The sequence below is a fragment of the Balaenoptera physalus genome (assembly GCF_965194825.1).
Source record: "Balaenoptera physalus genome assembly, chromosome: 3".
Taxonomy (NCBI): Eukaryota; Metazoa; Chordata; class Mammalia; order Artiodactyla; family Balaenopteridae; genus Balaenoptera; species Balaenoptera physalus.
In genome coordinates, this window is record NC_138890.1 from 52,347,545 (window position 1) to 52,366,618 (window position 19,074).

Genomic DNA, 19,074 nt, shown 5'->3' on the forward strand with positions numbered 1-19,074 from the left:
AATGCATATTTTCAGAGGTTTTTCCTGTATTTGGCACTCTACAAGGCATTGTAAGAGGGTATGTACACATATGAGATATGTACTTGAGATGATTGTAAGTCAGGGAGAAAGCATAAATGTATAATAATATCATTTGAAAACTGGGAAGACTTGAAAATGGACTGTAAATGATGAGACTCCTGGATAAGTTATGCTCTGAAGGATAAGTACTACCTGACATACAGGGAGAGGAAAGGGCTCTCCAACGATGGAGAACGCAGAGAGGAAAGGGGCAAGGTCCAAAAGGGAGAGGTGTGGTGACAAAGGAAGGGGGATTGATAACCAGGAGGATAGTGAGATATTCAAGGAGAGATAAAGCCAGGGAGGCAGTATGGGAAGAATCATGGGTCTTGGTGACAATGAATGAGTAAAGTAGAGGCAAAGGAAGAAGACAGACTATCAGGTTTTCAGCTTGGGCTACCGGAAGGGGTGGTGCTGTCTGTAACTAGATGGGGGTCCAAGAAGAGGAGTGAGTGTAGGGTAGAAGAGGAAGTAAATGGCACTGTGAATAGGGAGAGTAGCTCTGAGATTAAGTTCCTGGGGAAGGTTGGAAGGAATGAGGAAATGGAGGATTTGGCTTAAGGAAAAAAAGAGATGTTTCCCAGAGATTGGAGGAGGGATGGGGGGAGGGTAACACCAGTGATTAAATCAGATGTGCATAAAAGTACATTGATAATAGGTATCATGTAACATGCCCTTGTCAAGTATTATCTCATTTAATGCTCATGGTGGTTCTATGAGACAAATTCTTTGAGGCTTACATAAAGGCCAAGTAATAAAGTTTGCTTGTCCAGGGTCACATAAAACCTAAGAGCAGAGACCAGATTTAGATTCAGAGTCAGACTCTAGAATCCACTCCCCAAACCTTTTGCTGCCAGTTGTCCAAGGACAGGGAGGGCCGTGAAGTATGCAGGAGTGAGGCTGGGGTTAACTCAGGAATAAGTAATAGGCTGAGAGAAAAATCAGGGAAGTGGCGTTGGGGAGAAAGGAGAGGCCAGAGTCCTGTGGGGTGAGTTGAGGATTGAAGGAAAGAAGTCGTCCAGAAAAATCACTGTGGGAAATATTATGTTGGGTAGAAAAATGAGAAGGAAAAAGGAGGCCTGACTCAGAACAGCATGGGGATCTGCTCACAGGGGGGCAGAGAAAGTCATTTGAGGTGAAGCCTGGAGACACATGGAAGGCTTTCGTCCTCATCACCAGGGCAGCCTTTTAGAGTTCAGGGAAGGAGGAGTTTCCAGTCTCTCTCCTGTAGGCTGAACATCGCTCTTTCCTGAGTGGGTAACTCTGAGATCTGGATCTGCTTAGGGTGCAGTGAAGTTGTGGCTCTCTGTGGGTCTGAGAGGCAGAACAGACCAAGATTCAAACTCAGCTCCTCCACCACTGGCTGTAGAGCCAGGGGCCAGGAATCCTTGTGCCTCGGTTTCCGTAACTACCCAGCACCCACTTCAGAAGAGTGTTGTTAGAATTAAGTAAAGTTTCTAACATAGGCTGCTGCAACTTATCCTGAGAACTATAAATGGCTATACCAAATAAAGGGAAAAAAAGATTCAAACCATGGCTATTGGTTATTGGTTTAAAGAGAATTATGTTCCAAAAACTCTATATAAACTATTGACCTTTAGGCATTATGTAGATATCGTATATCGCTATTATTACTTGCTATAAGCCAAGTAATGATTTATTTTCTAGACCCAGCTCATTGGGTTAGCCTTTTGCTTGTCCTTTTGCCATCTCTCTCATTCTGTTATTCACTTTTCACTGAATGACACCAGTTTACACAAAGTACTTTTCACTTACATTATCTCATTTCATTTTTAAAGCAAACCTATTAAGTAGATGCATTTATTACTCCCATCTTATAGATGAGGAAGACTGAGGCCCACATACAGAAGGTGATTTCCGGGCTTCCCTGGTGGCGCAGTGGTTGAGAATCTGCCTGCCAATGCAGGGCACACGGGTTCGAGCCCTGGTCTGGGAAGATCCCACATGCCACGGAGCAACTGGGCCCGTGAGCCACAATTACTGAGCCTGCGCGTCTGGAGCCTGTGCTCCGCAACAAGAGAGGCCGCGATAGTGAGAGGCCCGCGCACCGCGATGAAGAGTGGCCCCCGCTCGCCGCAACTAGAGGAAGCCCTCGCACAGAAACGAAGACCCAGCACAGACAAATAAATAAATAAATAAATAATAATTAAAAAAAAAAAAAAAGAAGGTGATTTCCTCAAGGCCCCATGAATTTTCTACCTCCAAAATCTTTTTTTTTTTTAATGTGAAAACTACTCTGCCAACACCCCTCAAAAAACGGCTGTGTTGATAAAATAAGAGAGGTGATTATGCCTTGACCACGTAAAAAGTGCTATAGTAGGTTGTGGGGTTTGGGAAGCAAGGACGGAGGACAGAGGAAACCAGGATGACCTGGCTTGGAATCCTGGCTCTGCCTACTTGGGCAAGTCACCTAACCTCTTTGAAATTCCATTTCCAGTTACTTATCATCTCTAATCCCTTAGCTTCTGAAAACATATAATAATCATTTTTACTAATGGAGTTGTTATGAGGATTAAAAGGCATAGTGCATCTGAGCATTGATCCTAGCCTAAAATACACTGAGTTAATTATGAATTCCTTCATCTTTTATTTCATACAGTCTCTCGTTGGTCCGCAAACCACCTATTTATCTTTAATGCAAGGAGGGTCCCTCCCTTGCCAGCTTGTCATAGATGTAGTAAAATCCCCTAAAGATTTTAGGAGCTTGGTCTAGTGGTTAGAAAGCAGAGCCTGAGTCACAAAGTCTGTTTCCAAAGTGAGTCACTTTGTAGCTAGCGTTTTGCCTCAGCAAGAGTCAGCTGGGGAAGAAGGGAGACCCATCAGTGGGGTAGGGGTTAAGGATGGGACTTCTGCTTTCCATGGAGAGCAGCTCTGTAAAGACCAAGTGGTGTTTTACTGGATGAATTATTTCAGTTTATCATTGCTTCCATTGTTTACATGTTACCGGCTCCTTTCTTTTTACTCCTCAAAAACTTGCTCTTTGAAACATCAGTGGTACTTGCTGTGTGCCCCTGGCCAGGTCTCTTCCCCTCTCTGTGCCTCATTCTCATCTGTTAAGTGATGGGATTGTATCTGACATCCTTAAGGTTCATTCTTCTTTGGCATTCAGACCCTCTGGGATGGGGAATGGAGACTCAGGTGTGTTCTTTCTGTGCCAAGGAAAAGAACATGACATGATCATCACACCCAGCTTTTCCTGGTCCCTGACACATCATCCTGTAATTTTTGACTGGCTCCCAGGGCACCTCATGCCAGACAGTTATTTTCCATCCTCCCTACAGCTCTGCCATTCTCCTGGCATGAGGAAAATGGTGCTGGTGCTAGAGAGATTTAGAATTTTCAGGGGGACAAAATACCCCAAGGGCTGCTTGCTTCTTTAAGCCCCCAGGTGATGGCTCAGGAGCCAGAGGGATGGCTTCAACCTGAAACAAAACCATTTATCAGGAGTCATTTCCCATTTCTGGCTGGTTGTTGTGGTTACTAAACAGATGGACATATATGGAATTGTATTTTCCCCTCTCTCTCAAGTTTTTAATAGTGAGGTGGGGCCATTGTAGGATTAGCTTAGAGCTGTGAGTCACTGGGTACAGGGCATGTTCCTATTTGTCTTAGCATTTTAGTATTATTATTGAAGTGTGTGGGGCCCTGTGGATACTGAGCCCTAGCTCCACCACTTCTTCTCCTCCAGATGGCCTCCGTGTTCCCATATGCATCACGAGCATGATGAGGAACAGCTACGTAGACGTTCAGTAATGGAAGACACGCCTGTTGAAGTTAGGCCAGAGTTCTGCATACCTGACCAGTTTGCAGGCTTATAGTAGTTGAAAAGATTGGAGAATTTTCAGAAAGGGGAAAATGGAGAGAACATTGAATTGGGAACCAGGAGTTTAAGCTCAGTTATTAACCATTATATAAATTTGGGTCAATGATTTCACTACTTTAAGAGAGCAGGGTGATGGGGAGAGGTAAAGAAAATAAAGTTCATCTAGTTTGCCAGAACCAATTAATTGGTAGTTGCTTTCTGATGTGGCATGCTGAGAATTATGGGGCATGATTTGGGCTCCAGGGAAGAAGACCCCCTAGGAAAGTGATAGCACTGGGACTCTGTGTGCAGAGCTGGGTTTAATTAGCAATGTCCACCACTGGCTCTAGGGGCAAGAGTGTCAGGGGGTGTCAGCCATTCAGGTACTAGATGATCTCTAAAGTCCCGTTTAGCTCCAAACATTTCATAATTAGAAATTAAAGAAAATAAACTTGTCCCAAATCTGTCACCACTTCAATTTTGTCAGTGGGACTTGATCACCAGGGTATCTAATTGTCAAATATAGCTATATTACTGGAAAAGTGAATGTCTCTGGGACTTTTGTTATATGCACAACACACATTAGATCTGAATAAGATTCCAAATAAGAACTATAAGAACTTCAAGTCATCATAAAAGAGATGTCCTCTACAATTTTCAAGGGGACTGAACATAGGATGGATTAACAGCATGTGCAGTTTTAGAAAAAAATGTGTTCCTAATACTTACTGCTTTCATATTATAAACTTCAAAACACAACCTCCCCACCTCCCTTTCCCCGAAACCCCTTTCAAATCTTGACTCATGTCTGGGGCATGTGTTTAGAAGGCATAAGAAATATTGCCAGTCATAAAGCTGAGGCAGCTTTTTGAGAAGAGTAAACGATGTTTGGATGCAGAGAGGGGTTGCTGGCGTGACAGAAAGTGAGGTAGGAGTCTTTGGTAAACACAAGCTCTAATAAACCAACTAAATTTTTGGGCTGCTAAAAAGCTGAGCTAATCTTCGGCTAAATTAATAGACATACAATAAGTGTAAAATTTCTCCATACTCTAACCTAGCAGATCTACTTATGGGCAATTATACTCATGTCTGAGCATCACGTGATCAGGATGGCGAGATATTTGGAACCACGTGTGATTGTGCACAATAGGAAAGTCAGGGAGAAGAGAACCGGGGAACCAGAGTTTTATTAGGGTTCCCTCTGGGTGTCTCCCATCTCAGCTGTCACCGCTCAGCCCCATTTCCTCCTTCTACAGTTGGGATTCCTCCACAGTGACATAGGCCGGGTTTTCTGGGAAAACAGACTCTAAGATGGAGATCAGTTTGGAGAGTTATTCAGAACATCAGCTGTGGAGAAGTGAAGGAAGTGGGGTGGGGTCAAGGGAAACGTTGGGCTGCATTGCTCTCACAACAACGGCCTTAGCCCACCCACCACGTGGGGGTCTGGAGCTGGGAGAGCTCTTCAGAATTGTCCTGGATGGAGGCACAGGAGCCAGGTGTTTCTACTCTATATTAGCCAGTCGCTGGATGTGGGCTGTCTGCACCTGGAGAGGGCATAATCATGCTCAAGGCAGTTCCCTTAGCTCAGAGGAAAGACTCAGCTGTGAGCCTCCAGCAAGCAAAACTCATGGCATTTGGGGGAGTAAATGCAATGTATCAATCCTGAATCTGGTGGCACATTTGGTGGCCCATCACAGCATCCACTGCAATGAGGCCAAAGACATGGCTACCAGTAGCCCTAGATTTATACTTTCCTAGCCCTATGACTTCAGAGAGAAAAGAGTCTCAATTCTGGCTTTAGTTTTAAAAAGTCTTGGAGAAGACTGGGTTGGCTTGGGTCACCAACTCTGGCCAGACGTTGAGGAATTATGATTGGCTGATTTTGAATGTGGTTGACCATTATGGCAAAGTGGATGAAACTGGTTAGCAGAGGAAAGGGTGACAGCACTACTGTGGGGAGCAGCCAGCTTTTGTCACGTTACCTGTCCTGGGAATGAGGGAGCTCATTGGCTCTGCATAGCATTAGAAGGCAAAAAGAGAGTGAGTTCAGCTCCGTGGAAAGTTAATTCTCTTTTAGTAATTAAAAATGCTTTCTAGGGCATTCCCTGGCTGTACAGTGGTTAGGACTCCATGCTTTCACTGCCAAGGGTCCAGGTTCAATCCCTGGTCAGGGAACTAAGATCCCACAAGCCGTGCAGCATGGCCAAAAAAAAAAGGCTTTCTGTGGGGAAGAAGCCCCATAACTAGAAACATTCCAGCAAAGGCTATATGCCTCTCTTTCCAGTACTCCGTAGAGAGATTTTTTGTATTTGGATCACATCAGAATTAAATGAAGAACTTTAAAACGATACTGATTGCTGGGCTCTGTTATGAGAAGTTCTGATTCAGTAGGTCCAGGGTGAAGAGTCCATTCCAGGACTCTTGTATTTTTTTTTTTTTTTAAACCAGCCGCTCTTTTTTTTTAAATAATAATTAATTAATTTATTTATTTTTATTTTTGGCTGTGTTGGGTCTTCGTTTCTGTGCGAGGTCTTTCTCTAGTTCCGGCAAGCGGGGGCCGCTCTTCATCGCGGTGCGCGGGTCTCTCACTATCATGGCCTCTCTTGTTGCGGAGCACAGGCTCTAGACGCGCAGGCTCTGTAGTTGTGGCTCACGGGCCTAGTTGCTGCGGGGCATGTGGGATCCTCCCAGATCAGGGCTCGAACCCATGTCCCCTGCATTGGCAGGCAGACTCTCAACCACTGCATTGGCAGGCAGACTCTCAACCACTGCGCCACCAGGGAAGCCCCTCTTGTATGTTTTAAAATCTTCCTATTTGATTCTCATACGCTGCCAGGTTTGGAAATCCCAGAATATGAAGCAGATATTAACAAAACTGCTCTGTTGAATTGTTTGAAGCACCAGAGGGAAGTATAGGAGGCAGGTAGAGACAAAGGAAGTGAGTTTGCTTGTCCACTCTGTCACCCTGTTCTCATAAAGATGATATCTAAGCCATCTATGTGGGACAGAATTTAAAATCCACTAGACTAAAATTTTAGACTATCTTCTAGCTGTAAAAACTCATTGACCCCATGGATATTCCAGGTAAAATAAAGCAATAACTCTGCTCATTGTTCTTTACTGTTTCAGATAATTTTGGGCATTTCTGAACTGAGACTTACTTGGTGAAAAGAGGTTTATTAGATCTGTCTTATTTGTAAATGTTTCCTCAGACTTGCATAAGGCACAACTAATTGTGGGCCCAGGAGTAAAGAAAGAAAAGCGAGTTACTTTTGGAAACTTTAGAGTTATGACCGGTCTCTTCTGATTCAGCAGAGGAGATAATTTGGGAGTGACCGAAGATATTTTTCCTTCTTTAAAAAAAGTGCATGCTTGCATAATACTACGAGGGAATTAAAAAAACAACAAAAATCTCTTTTGAAACTATTAAGCTGTTAACCCCTTGTCTTTGATATCTTCCTGTCATTATCAAGGTGCAAACAGAGATTTTATGCAGCTCTACATGGGTTTATGCAATCTATTGTTTTATTTTTTCCACTGGGCATTATTTTATATATGCATCTTTATGGCTCTTGTAGTTCTTTCTTTTATGGCTACGTAGTATTTCATTGCCTTAATGTGCCATGGTAGACTTTATCTTACTCTAATTTGGGGTATTTGGGTAGTTTTCATTTTGTCAGTATGCATTTGGGTGGTTTCCATCTTGTCACAGTGCATTGCATTGCCATGTACCATCTGGTGCCCGTCCTCACCTGTAACTGCCCCACTTCCAGAATTCCTAACTTTGAAGCTCCTTTCCCTGACTACAGATTCTCTCTGGTCACTATTGTCATGTAAGGTTTTTAGCTTTAGTACATAAGGATCGCTCAAGAAATATCAGCTATTATTATAATGACTGTGATGATAATCATGATGATTGAATTCAGGGTCAGTGTCTCACTCATCGTTGCCCAATTCACTACCCAAGAGTGTCTGACCCACAGACATCATCCCATCCCAAAGTTATTTGCTCAATGAATGGATGATTTTAATATTAATTATTTTTATCAAATGTTCTTTCTCATGTTAAATAATAATCCATTTTACCTTTTTTAATATAAAAATATCACACTAAATTCCTGGAGGACAGAAAACACATCTTATTTTTCCTTTTATTCCCAATACCAGTCTGATTTCTGTCAAAGTTTATAGAGAATTTTATCAAAACTCTTTTTGATGGTTTCTGCTTTCCTTTACTGTGTTAGTAGTTTTCTTTGAATTTTTCCAGTTTTGTTATGATAGGATAAACTATATTTAATCACAGAGAATGAGAATAATTTTCTTACTATATGGATGAATTCTATTTGCACAGATTCAGTTTAGAATAGTCTCATAATAAAACAAATTGCTTATAACAATTTTGTTATTTATGAACAGGGAGTTTCCTAAACGAAAATTTGAAAGAAAAATTTCCTTAACGCCAATTATCTTTTTGTAATAACATTAACAGTTCTTTAAAAAATTTTCCAATTTTCTCTTGGTTTTTTAGTAAGTTTACACCTCTTTATTTCTTTCTGGTCACTTTTGGTCATTTTTAGTTTTGTAAAGGCTCAACCATGTCACTGTAAATTCAAATATATTAGCATGACACTGTGAATAATACAAACACTAACTTCTTAAGGCACTTTTTCCTTAATAAGTAAGGAAATAAGTAAAGTAGTAATGCATGCATGTATTTAAAAAATTCAAGATATAGTTTTTAATGAAAAATAAAAATTCTCTGCCCTACATATTCATATCTTAGCTCCAATTCCCAGAGTCAACCACTTTCAACTCTTCTACCTGTAACCTCTATTATCTATTTCAGTATTTCTGCATAACCTACTTATGCTGCCATTAGTTTTTCAGGTAATCTACATGTGTCTTAGTTCTGCTCTGTTCTCACTCCCAGAAATCCTGGTACCCCAGTTCCTGGGTGGTTGGTTCTACAGCTGCCCCCTCCTTCCAAGATTTTGTGGGCATCCCATGTTGGAGACTGTCTTCTCTTCTTTTTGTCCTTGTTGACTTAGTACTTTAAAAAAATATCTTGTCCTATCTATTTAGTAGGTGTCAGGAGGATATAGAGATAAAGCATATTCACCACTTGCCATGCTTAACTACTAGTCTCTAATAACTTTTTAATGAATTCAGATAATTAATAAATTAATTAATCAGGATAAATAAACTAATCTCAGTGCTCAAAATTCAGAAGGTATAAAAAGTTTTAGAGTGAAAACACTCCTTTTACCATGGCCCCTGGCCGACCAGTTCTCTGCAACTAATGTCAATGGTTTCTTGGACAGCCTTCCAGAGATACATTATGCATGTATGTGCAAATATATGCATGTTATTTAGTCCCTCTATACACAGAGTTCTGCACACTTCTTTGTTCCCCTCACTTAGCAATACGTCTTGGAGAACATTTTTTATTTTTATATAAAGAGTTTATTTTTTAGTGGCTACATAATATACCATGATTTATTTAAGCAGTTCCCTGTTAATGTTCACTCATATATTTTCTAATATATTGCTCTCATGACCAGTGCTGCAGTAATTAACCTTGTTTTTTTGTCATTTTGTAAGTCTGTTAATTGATTTGTAGGATAAATTCCCAGAAGTGCAGTTGCTGGGTCAAAAGTACACCCATTTGTCATTTTGTTAGAGTCTGTTAGATTACCCTCCAGATAAGTTGTACAACTCACATTGTTCATTTCGGCAAAGTTTTAATGTGTATTTTTCTCATTATGAGTAACGTGGGTCATCTTTTCATATAATCAAGAGCCACTTGAATTTCCTTTTCTGTGAATATTTCATCTATTCTTTGCCCACTTTTGTAATGAGTGTTGTTCTTGATCATTTTTCAGAGGCTCTTTATATGTTAAGGAAACAACATGTGGTTGATCATATGAGTTGCATTTTTCCCAATGTGTCATTTGTCTTTTAATTTTGCTCATAGTTTATTTTGCCGTGTGGACATTTTAAATTTTTATGTAGTCAAATCAATCAAACATCAAACCACAGAGGATTTTTTACAGGCCTTGAAACCCAATGGAATTTGCCCCTTGGGTTTCAGACTCGCCTGGGACCAGAGACCCCTTTATTCCTTCCCATTTCCCCCAGTGGGAATGGGAATGTCTATCCTATGCCCATCCCTGCATTTTGGAAGCAGATAACCTATGTTCTAGTTTCCCAAGACCACAGATAGAAATTTTGTCCCTGGATGGATGAAACCCAGAATCTCATTCAGGCTTGATTTGAATAATTTAGATCATGAGATTTGGGACTTTTTGAATTGATGATATTTGGATGAGATTTGAGACTTAGAGTTGATGCTGGAATTGATTAAGACTTTAGGTGATGTTGGGGTGGGATGAATGTATCTTGCATGTGTGATGCACATGAATTTTGAGGGGCCAGAGGATAGGCTGTGGTGGGTTGAATAGTGTCTCCCCCAAATTCATGTCCACCTGCAACCTCAGAATATGACCTTATTTGGAATAAAGATCTTTTAAAGTGTAATTAAGGTGAGGGTTGAAATGAGATCGTACTGGATTAAGGTAAGCCCAAAATCCAATGAGAGTTTCCTTATAAGAGACAGAAAAGGAGACACAGAGACACAGAGAAGAAAGTGATGTGAAGATGGAGGGAGAACTTGGAGTGATGCATCTATAAGTCATGGGACACCAAAGATTGCTGACAATCACCAGCAGCTAGGAAAGAGGTGTGAAACACTGCCCTTAGACCCCAGAAGAAATCAACCCTGCCAACACCTTGATATTTTAGACTTCTGTCCTCCTGAACTGTGAGAGAATAAAGTTCTGTTACTTTAAGCCACCCAGTTTGTGGTAACTTGTTATGACAGCCCAAGGAAATGAATAAAGACTAACCTGGAGTATAGGAAAAGGCAGAGAGCTGGCAATGTATGGGAACACTGAGGGATGATGGTTAAAATCATGGCAATTTATAGGTTCACTCATTCGACAAATATTTACCCCCCGAAACATCTGAACTCCTCTTTGGTGCATATCTTGTATATACTGGGATGAATCAGATATATTTATTACAGTATGCTCACATCCTGGGATGCCTAGGTTGAGAAGGGCAAAAAGGTGAGATGGTGAATCTTAGGAAATACCATAAGTAGAGCAAGCCTGAGGGAAGAGTTGAGGAAGGAAACAGAGAAGTGGTTGGGGACACAGATGGAAGACTGTGAAGGAGCTTTATCACTGAGGTCAAGAGGGGAATGGTTGGTGGTGGAAACTGCTGAGGGGGCCATTTGAGTTGGGAAGCCTTTTGGATTAGACCGTTGAGGTCACAGATGTCTTATAAGAATGGTGAGAGCCTTGAGAATCAGAGTTAATGTGTTAAGGTGCCATTTTTTCAGAATCTCAGAACTAATATCTTCCTCATAGGTTGTCTTTTATTATCTGTTAATTCATCCCCCCCCAAAACATGGGCCAATACTGCACCAGGTATAGGCGTACAATGAGGAACAAGAGGGCATGGTCCCTTCCCTCTTGGAGCTTAAAGTGCATTCAAAGAAACAATATTAACCGATAAAATTATGGAAAGTATTATTTTATTTCACCTGCAACAAGTGTTATGAAGGAAAGTGCATTGGGAACATATGAAAGGCCAATCTTACCTAATTTTCTGGGGGAACTGAATGAAGTAGCTTGTCATGAGAGCATGTGGCATATCTTATGCTTAATATGTACCAACTGATACTAAAAGAAGTCTAACTTTTTGCTTTAAAGCTGAAGAAACTTAGGCCCAGAAAAGTTCAGTGACTTGCAGTGTGTTGTTAGAAAAGCCAGGATTATAATTTAAATCTTAGTCCTCTTTCGTGTTCTTCTCTAAACTATACTAACTCCCATAACCACACAAACACATGCACATGCAAGTACGAATCTCTATCTATATCCACATCTATATCTATGTCTCTGTATATACATATATGATGTATCACTTATATTATTAAAAAGTATATTTTATGAAATGAGTCAATTTAAATTTTGGATTGCACCCATACATGAAGAAAACATTGTATATAATCCTGTCTCTTTACCTATATTGTCATTGGCCACCCACGTTCTTTCTAGAAATGGATGAGTTATACATCATTAATTATGGAGTGGTTATTTTATCTGTGGCCTGGGGATTCTCAGCTCCTGAGCCTTTAGGAAATACTCCAGTGATGCTGTTACCTTTGTTGGGGGTATCTGTGTCACAGGCTTCCCTGCAGGGCTGGAGAGGATTATCATGGTGAGAAAGTTTTATTTACTTGCACAGCCCTCACCCCTGGCGACTCTCATGGCTCCAGTGCCAGGATGTCAGTTATGATGCTCTCTGCAGGCCAGCCAAGGGCTCCTCATACTCAGTGAAGAGGTCTGCTCTCAATAGCATTTACAGCCTCTCCTCTGAGTTGGGGCCACTCAGGAAATCCATGTTTACGTGTACAGACAGTGCCTTCTCTTCACTGTAATGCTGTTCTGGAAAAAGCACTTGAAAAGCAGATTGCCAAACAGCAGGTTTAATTTTCCCAATAATGTTATCATTGGTTCTTTGTTGGTAACCAAGGATTCTGCATCAAACCAGTCAAGAGTAGGACCAAAAGTAGGTCTGAAAAGCAAAGGTACAGCTGTCAACCACCACTAATATTTGAGGTTAATACGTTATGCTTACTTCCAAATCTGGAAAAACAATCATAAATAAATTGTGTCCATTGATTATTGCAAGGGGCATCTTATGCTGTAAATAATACATGCAGGACATGAAATTTAACCTATGTCATTAGGCTGACAATATTTTTCTTACTGTGGAAAGGGAGAAAGCAAATGAATTTTGGGACCAGGTGCATCGAGTGTGAATCTTGGCTTTATTACTTATAGCTAGATCACTTGGGAAAGTTAAATAATCTCTTCTGAGACTTTTTTTCTTCCTCTGTAAACTGGGAATGATTTCTACACTCAGGGCATATTATGAAGATTTAAAGAAAGTAAAGAATGTAAAATACCTAGCTAGCACAGTGCCTAAGTATTGTTGACATTCAACAAATATTAATTTTCTTAACTCTGCATTTTCCCTTAATTTATCAAATGTAGAGTGTCTGGAGGATGGTTTGAATGAGTCAGATCTCTGACAAAAACTACTTTGATAATTTTGAATGTCTTGTGGGAAAAATATTTTTAAAAGTACTAAGCCAGTTGTTGTTTTTTTTTATCTCAAGTTACCCCTAACAGTTTCTACAGTTTTTGTAGCCCATGGTTAAATAATACATAATCTGATAGGAAAACACTGTTGATTTGCAAAAAGAAAAAAAAAAACATGAGAGGGAAAAAATATTTCTTGAATCTGGGTTTTACATGTAAAGAGCCAAGCCAGGAAAGTCACAGCAAAGATTATTTATCGACCATGGATTAGAAGGATGGAAATAAGAAATAAGAGCAACTCCTGCCATGCGAGGGCAGGGGTGGGAGGCATGTGGAAATACCCCAAAAGGTTTAGGAGATACCAGGTAATAGATGCTAGGAAGTGGCATGGGAAGGATGTAACTTCATATTTGGCAAGGTGCATAGCACTTATGTCCATGCGGCAGGACAGTGTAGAGAAGCAATGCCAAAGGGAGATGCCTGGGTGAGTGGGGTGGGTGCGGGAGGAACCCTGATCACTTCAGCTTGGTGAGAGTTTCCTGGGGCCCCAGAGAGAAGTGTGAAAGAGCTGAGTGTTTTGACAGACCAGAGGGACTGTGGTTGGGCTGAGAAGGTCCTAGACTGCAGACATCTTAGGATCAGAGTCCATAGTCAATGGACATCAATAGTGGAGGCCAGTGCCATGCCCTCAAATCCAGTTTGGGGAATCATATCCAGCTGATACCAGTGGAGGGTGCCCAGAGTCTGGGGCTAAGAAGGTCAGTTAGGTTCTGGATTCCAGCCTCCAGTTTTGATATTCCTCACTCCCTAACCCAAAGAAACCATGCTTGGGAGCTACCCCCCTTTCCCCCAGATGCCACTGCAGGACAGAAGGGGAGTGGAGAACCCTGAGTGGGGTAGAACAGTCCTGATACGGAAATTGAAATATGCATTGCTTCAGCTTATACCTTGGTGGTAAAAAAAAGTCCTAAGTTAAAAAAAAAAAAATTAACTAAATTTCTGAAAAAAGTTTTTTGGAGGGGAGGAGCATTTAGAAAGAAAATTAAATTCTGTTAGAAAAATAAGGAATTCCCTGGCGGTCCAGTGGTTAAGACTCCAAGCTTCCACTGCAGGGGGTATGTGTTTGATCCCTGGTCGGGGAACTAAGATCCCACATGCTGCACAGTGCGGCCAAAAAAAAAAAAAAAAAAAAAAATCCATTCCTGGCCATTTGATTTCTTGAGTATAATCTTTATACCTGCTCCAAGCATAGAACTTCATTCCTCCTAAGCTGATCAGCAAGAGGAGGATGTCCAAACCCTTCATGAGTATAGTGCATAGCATCTTTTAGTATGAATGCCTGTTTACTTGCCTGTCTCCCCCACTAACACGAAGGAACCTGAGGCCATAACTGTATGCTGTTCATTTTCCCCAGTTTGGATAGGACTTGGCATATGGCAGGTGCTCAATAAATATTTGTAGAATCATTTAATGTCACTGGCTTTATTGCTGACACATGAGATGTGCCTTTTTAAAAATAACTGGTAGGAATCTTTTGCATGACCAAACTGTACACAAATGCATCTATAAACAAATATATTAAAATTGAACCAAAGTCTCATATTAGGAAGGCTGAATTGAACGGAGCAAAGTGACCATCTTGTGTAAGCAATGAAGTTCCTAGAAATCACAGTGCTTTTTACAGAACAAGATTGCATATTACTATGTTAAATTTAAAATTAAAAAAAGCATTCAAGCTGTGCTAAATCAGATGTCATCTTATACTTGATTCTAGTATAGACCAGAATTGTAGGAACCAACAAGTATAAAATAACTAATTATTAAAATTCAGAAAGTTCTGTTTACTAAATATAAGTGCTTTGCAAAGTACAGTAGGCAAACTAGTGGTGGAATATGGATAATTTTAGAGGCACATAAACATCTTAATAGTTGTTTGTGTGTTTTAATGAGTATTAGAAAAAATATGACCAGCACAAAAGCCCCATGATATCACAAATCTTATTGCTTTGGGTGAAGCTAAAGTAGATATCTGAGTATAAGAGGTGTGTTGATTTGAAGAACAATGTGAAGTAACGAGTAGCACAGGAGGTACGGTTTTGGCAAAAAGCACAAAGGAAGCACTGAGATCACAGAGGTTTGGCATGCCCAACATTAACTGTTTTTATTTTTAAAAAATTCAATTATTTCCCAGTTGGTTTATTTTGAAGTAGGTTAGACAGAGTGGATGGATTGCCTGCTTTGTAGTTTCCTGGTTCTCATCAGGGGGTAATTTCCCCTGGTGGAGCAAGTCAGGGAGCTAGAATCCTCATCTCTTACATGCAGAGGTTGGACTGAGCCAACAGTTTTGAGACTATATTCCTTAAAACTAGGGTTCCATACTTCCTGATTTGCCCAGGGCAGTCTCAGTTTACATCGGTTGTCACAGCATAGTTATTAATGGAGTCTCTTTTCATGCTCAAAAGTGTCCCGGTTTGGCAATATATCATACGGCCCCTTTACTTGGAGCCAACTCAAAGCACTCCAAGCAGTGGATACAGGGCTGGGCATTAAGGAACATGAGCAGGCATTGCTCAGGAGCCCCTATTTCACATGGAGCAGTTATACTTTTATATGGTAGGGTTTCGCATAAGATCTCATTTGGGGGACAAAAAGAGGATTATAAAGATAACAAAAACAAGAACTAAAACTGCATCACAAAATGAACTTCAAGTTCCTTTCTCCCTCCAGCTCAGTTTGACTGAATTCAGTGTATTCAGTCCCTGTGGGGCTGTCTGGAGATCTGAAAGTGAATGAGAGTGCAGTGATTTACATCACTGTGTGCAAAGTCTCAGGAAACAGCAAGCTAACTTTCCAGTCCACTGTCAAGGAGGAGAAATAGCAGAGCATTGTAGTGTTGGCTTTTCTCTCCTAATCGCACTTCTTTTGATTCTAGGTGTCGCCAGCACCAGTAGACTGAAGACGTCTGCAGAACATCAGGGTTCTTCCTTCACAGTTAAAACTCAGGTAACATGGCTTTGTGAGATTAAGATAATCTTAATCTCAGGACTTCTTTGATATTTCACATTTCTTTTTAAATATCAATATATAAAGCTGTATTTCATAGGCCACAGGGGATAAAAATAGGGTCATGACAACACAAGACATTGTGTCTCTGGCTCTGCCTCTGTGTCCTCTCTATGGAAACATCAGTTGCTCTCAATTTTTTCTGTACAGTTTTAGGAGTCCCCGAGAGGTGTCTCCCATGTAATTCAGAGACTGGCTCTCCAATTGGCCAAATGGGGTCTGCCATTTCTCTTGTCGTGTTGATGTCTGGTTGCTACTGTCCCTGCTGGTGGCAGTTACGCTACCAAGAGGGCCGGGGTGGAAAGAGCATCCGCATATGATACCAGATTCTGCTCACACAGAGTCATCATACACAAGTACAGAGCTTGGACTCTGGCTTCAGGTGGCCTAGAACAAAATCCTAGCTTTGCCACTTGGTAGTTATCCAACTTCTCAGGCATCAGTTTCCATGGGGGAAACAATGATACCTGCTTGACTGGGCTGTTTAAAAGAGACGATTGTGTAGAGTTTAGTACTTTGCCTTCATTAAATGTTAGTTATTTCTCTTATTACTACTATTGTTTTGAATCACTCCCTCCACCCTTTTCTGGACCACTTCTCAGAATACTTTTTAGTGTCTCATGTAAATAAGTTTCTGACAGACCTGCCGCATAGTTCTTTCCCTTGAATCCTAAAGAAAACACAGCTGACGCTTAAGCTATGTGTCTGCAAATAATTGATTAAATTCCAATCATTTAGAAGTTGAGCTAAGTATTTAAAAAGGTACTTTATTACATGTATTATATAAATTAGCTTATTTATATTATTAAACAAATGATACAAGCACATGATATATTTAGGCAATACAAAAACATTTCCAATGAAAAACGTAACTCCTCCTGTCTCTAGATCCTCAGTCTCACTGCCTTGAGGCAACTGACTTCAGCAGTTTCTTGCATGTTCTCCCAGAACTTTTTATGCACATACGCTGATGTACATGTGTAATTGGAATAGGTCTGGGTTTGCTCCATGATTTTAGTGTAATAAATGTCTCAGTTGCCAAGTATGAAGATTGATAGTAAGTGAAATCTGTCATGCTTGAGGGATTTGCCTTCCTTAGGGTAGTGTAAGACTCTTAGGAGGTTAAAGCCTATGGGAAGTGAGGAAGGCTGGGTCCTAATAACAGTGCAGGCGCCCACCATTATGACTCCTGCTGTGGCTGCTCCGTGCTGCTGGCCATTACTGGTCCTCCGGATGGGTTCGGAGGTGGCTGTCATACCCTTTCTCTGCACTGAGCCAGGCTCAGCTACAGAGACCCTCCCTGCTTCTCTCAGGAACACATGGCTTAGGGTCTATGATCCACAGACATTTAGCAGTCAGTATTCCAGAAAGTTATCTGTAAAAACTTCTGAACCGCTACAGTATTACTTAATCTCAGACAAGCTATCTCTCAGTTGGAGCTTTCCTTCTCTTTAATGCAAAGCCTGAGCTTCCATCCCTTCTGGAAACACTCAGAAGTATCCCCTACATGCCTAGAAAGGGCTGGTGGGATTTGTCTTCCCTAATCCAACAACTTTTGATTTTGGCTGTAAAACCAAGAGCTACTGACAATCCTGTAGAGCAAGAGTGCCGTAAAATCCTGTCTGTGTGAAGAAAGATGTATTAGGAGCAAGGAATACAAACACAGAGAGAGTTATTCCCTTCAAGTAGTTTACTGTCTAGAGGAGAAGAAAGACAAATGAAAGATTTTAAACAGTGTGCTAAGCATCAGCGTAAAAGGATGCACAGATACAGTGAAACAGTGGAGAGCTCTAAATTAGATTTGGGGAACATCCTGGAAGCTTCGTGGAAGAAGTGATGCATAGGTGCAAAATTTTTAAAACATCGTTTAAAAATAAGGCATTTTTGTGTAGCGTGAAATGTTCAGACATCAGTTATATAAACTCGAGCTGGAATTCTGGGCTCTACCATTTGTCAGTTGTATGACACTGGGCAGGTGATATACACATTCTTTTAAAGTTTTGTTTCATCATCTATAAAATAGTGATGAAAATAATACTGACTTCATTCTGTTATTGTGAAAATTAAATAACATAAAGCACATACAGTTCTTAATCTAGTGTCTGGAACATATTTACTATTCAGTAAATAACTATTCGTTATTACTTTTATTGTTATTATTTCACACCTTAATCAGTATGTGATCTAATCAGATTTTCTAAATATTTGGCCTTCTCTGTATTTTCAGAAATATTACAGAAAGGCTTCATTCTTTTATCAGAGGAGATTTTGGGGTAGAGGTCACAAAATGCACTTGGGTGTATGAGGAATCTACGAGAAGGTGCCAGAGAGGAGGCTGTGTGGGACCCTGGGTGAATGCCAATCAATCGGGATTTTAATCTGGAAACCTCCCTGTAATTTGGAAATGACTCTGGAAGCCAAGGTGGGAAGGGGTGGGGCTGCTCTGGGATTTCAGCATCCCTAACTACTTCAAATCTCTTCTCAGCTTGAGTGCACTGCAACATCAACAATGAGGCAGGCGCCTACCCCACCTTCTCTGGATTATCTTCTCCATCTCCAGAAAAACACAAACAGAATGGAAGGAAGGAAAAGGCACAATGGGCAAAACATTAGGAAACACTTTCCTTTTAGAGTTCCTGGCAGCGAGCAAACTTTTCTGTTTTGGGGTACAGTTATTTGGACATTTAAAATATCATAGGGTCATAGAAGGAAAGCTTTATGGAGATCTGACAAGACCAGTCCATCTATTGATTTTATAGATGAGAAAACTGAGACCCAGACAAGTCCACAGAGGAAATGAAAAGAATCAAAGTTGATGAGCTCTGGAATCAATTATCTGAGGGGTTTCTAGAGGGAGATAGCAAAAGGCTGACTGAGGACCAATGGGTGGTAATGTCAGGGGACACATTTTGTTCAATAAAGAAGGTTAATAACTTTCAAAGCTTCTCAGAGATAAAA

General features: G+C 40.7%; 1 protein-coding gene across 1 annotated transcript in view; it reads left to right on the forward strand.

Moving 5' to 3' along the window:
* The first annotated feature begins 6,627 nt into the window (after positions 1-6,627).
* The window catches only part of HTR4 (5-hydroxytryptamine receptor 4), a 310,244-nt gene continuing 297,797 nt past the window's right edge, over positions 6,628-19,074 (forward strand). The window contains exon 1 of the mRNA XM_082454244.1: positions 6,628-16,056. The gene's annotated coding sequence lies outside the window, so the exon portion shown is untranslated. The remainder of the gene's footprint in view (positions 16,057-19,074) is intronic.